The sequence below is a fragment of the Fukomys damarensis genome, unplaced genomic scaffold (genome assembly GCF_012274545.1).
Source record: "Fukomys damarensis isolate Sample0158 unplaced genomic scaffold, DMR_v1.0_HiC HiC_scaffold_39, whole genome shotgun sequence".
Classification (NCBI taxonomy): Eukaryota; Metazoa; Chordata; class Mammalia; order Rodentia; family Bathyergidae; genus Fukomys; species Fukomys damarensis.
Window position 1 is genome coordinate 29,907,633 of NW_022900951.1, and position 3,236 is coordinate 29,910,868.

Below are 3,236 nucleotides of genomic sequence, written 5' to 3' on the forward strand. Positions count from 1 at the left end.
ATATCTCACTAGGTCACTAAGTTATTTAGGCTGGGCTTCAGCTTGCAATCCTCTTGTCTCATCCTCTCAGTGTCTTGGGATTATAAGCATGTGCTACCATGCCCAGTTTTTTTGAAACTTAAAAGGCAAGATTATATTAGTAGCTCATCTTTATTATTTAAAAACAAGCAGTGACAGAAGTATACCAGTAATTGCACTCCCAAATTTCTAGATTTGCACTCCAGTCTCATATCCTTTGTAGTTTTTCAAATTAAATTCAATCTAAGGATATTTTGTTACTGATCTTTCCCCAAACTAAGAATTAAAGACAGAGTTATAAATAAAGTAAATCAAGAGAATGTAATTTAGTAGTGATGTGATCAGATTCAACGAGTTCGCCTCTTGGTGAATGCAAATACAATAAATATAATCAGAATATTAAAAAGTAGAGAGAGCTTTGCTATTTGCAGCAAGTAAAAAAAAAAGTGCCCTAGTTAATTTGCAGTGCAGTGTTCTCTTGGATCAAAGAAAGCAAGGACCTTTATAGGGAAAATTATCTATCTATCTAACTGACTGTCTAGACCGATAGATAACTGTCTGTCTGGAAGACTCAACACCACAGGTAGAGTTGGGCATATTTCTGGGCATGTCATTTCGGTATCATGGTCATACGTTCCAAAGAAAAGATGGTAACCATGGAAGTTTTTGGGCAGAGAATTCTCCAGGTCCCCAGAAAGAATGAATCAGAGTGACTTGGTAATTAGGGCTGGTTCATTACAAGTTTCTCCAGAAATCTTAACAGAAATACCAAGGAAAGTAACTTTGAAGGCACAGTCTTTTAAAAATGTGGCAGCTTTCTCTCTCCATCATGTTAGTATAGAAAACTGACCCTGAAATTGCTTGCTTGCCTAGCAGCTAAAAATAGGTAAAGAAAAATGATTCGAAATTTAAAAAGAAAGCTTTGTGTAGTATGAAGTAAGTGATATAAAATTTCATATTATACAACTTTCTGGATGATGGTTACTATTTCTAGATTACTGATAGGGATACTGGAAATATTCTGTATTTTGATTTGGGTGGTGAATTTATGGGTTTGAAAACGTATAACAAGAGTATACAATGTGTACCTTTAAGACTTGTGTATTTTATTGTATACATGTAATATCTCCATAAAAATCTAATTCAAAAATTATTTAACTCCAAAATACTTATAACAGATCCCCAGCAATTTACTCCTGAACTTTCTGGGAGTCAATAAACAAAATGGGGACATCCACTTAATTATACAAATCGCAGCATAAAATAAATATCATAATTAACTCAATGGCTTTTTAAAAATATTTACAAGTCTATAAACAATTAAATAGAATTACATGCTTTTGCTATCAGTATTCTGAGGGAAGGGTTTAAGGAGTCACTGGATATAAATTATATTATGTAAATAATATACAATCTTAATTAACCAAACTCGCTTAATATTATTTCTTGTACTTTTCATAAACATGCCTTTTCCTAATTCTGTTGCAGGAAGGGTCATAGTCATCTTCTGAGAAAACAGGAAATGATTCATCCAATCACTGTGGATTGTACTGAAAATTCCACAAAAATTCCTTTCCCCTTTCTGAACGTAATACTTTGAGTCACAGAGCTCATGAACAGCTGCGTAAGGCTTCCTGCAATTATCATTGACATTATATTCTGTGTTACACATTCATAAAACCTGCTTTGTCATTTATAACCTAATAAAGAAAGTGAAGTTTTCTTTACTAATCATAGTTATCTCTACTTCTATAGAGTCACTATCCACACAAGCAGAACAAATGGTTCGAAATTTGAAAAGTACAATTGGAATTGGCTAGCACAGAGGTTTGTAGAGCTATAAACGTCTAACCTTTGAGATAATGGAGAGGATTTGGTTGTTGGCCAACACAAAACAAGACAAAAGAAACCAAAGAAACAAAGCAGAATCCTCAACACAATGCCGATCTGGCACTGAAAAACAAAACAAAATAAAAAAATGCACAAACTATTTCTCAGTTACTCATTTTCTCCTTAAAATTAAGATGATAAAATAATTTTTTAAACTATGTCCTTTAGTTTCATATAATATTCAGAGCAGCAAAAAGCTAGTTTTCTATTAGCAAATTTGGAGGGTTAAGATAGGATAAAGCAGGTGAAAACCACACAGAAATTAAATTTCTAGCATTTCTCCCTTTCCCGGGATCATTTTGTTCTTTTATTACTTCTTGGACTGATACTTCATTAGTTTGCAATAAATTTATAAAGCAGGATGCTTTTCATCTAAATATCTAAATTAGTAAACAAAACAACAATGATTACTTTTAAAGCAATAAATAAAATAATTTTAAACAGTAAAACTATTGTAATTTTAATAATTGCAAACAAGTGGAATCAAATGCAGTTTCAGCAAAAAGTCATTCTTTTAAAATAGTACCACTTTTTTATCAGGGTGAAAATTTTCCTTTTCCTTCAAAAAGATCATCTTTACAAAGCTACTCAGTAACTGCAGTCACTGGGATGTTTTACCTTTGAGCAAAATTTATGACAAGCAGAGGTACACTATGTAATCATAAAAGACATTGTAGTACATTACTTCAGGCTAAATTGCAGTGCCCTTCCTGTAAAATTACAAATTCTACCTCAAGCAGTGAATCACACATTTCTTCCTTTGGCAATTTAGTGTATTACGCCAACCAGGCTGAATTAGTCTGTGGTTTGCCATGTAACAACATAACCTCAAATGATCTTTCCAAAATTACAACTTGAATAATATCTTTTGATTCATCAGCGCAGTTAACATAAATGAGAAAAGTAGATGGAATAATTTCTTCGTAAAATGTCCTCTTTAATGAAATATAGTATTTCATATCAATAATTATAGCTAAAATGTATCTTTTGTAGAATTGAAAGTATATTAACAAGCTCTTTTGTTACTGGACCCATGTCCAGTTTGGAGCAAGACACTAGGCTTGAAGCACTGCTCTACTGTATGCTAACTACGTGACTTGGGCTAAGTTATTTACCTTTTCTCTGCTTCAGAGTCCTCACCTATAGCATAAGGATGATATACCTCATATTATAGCAATTTCACATGTTTAGTTAGATCACTCATGGAGAGTACTTGGCAAGGGGTTTGACACCCATAAGCTTCTGTGTAATGGCAGCTTTTGGTATTATCCAATCTCCCGTTGTTACTTCTACAAAGTCCATCTGCTCTCTGCTCAGAAAACAATTCT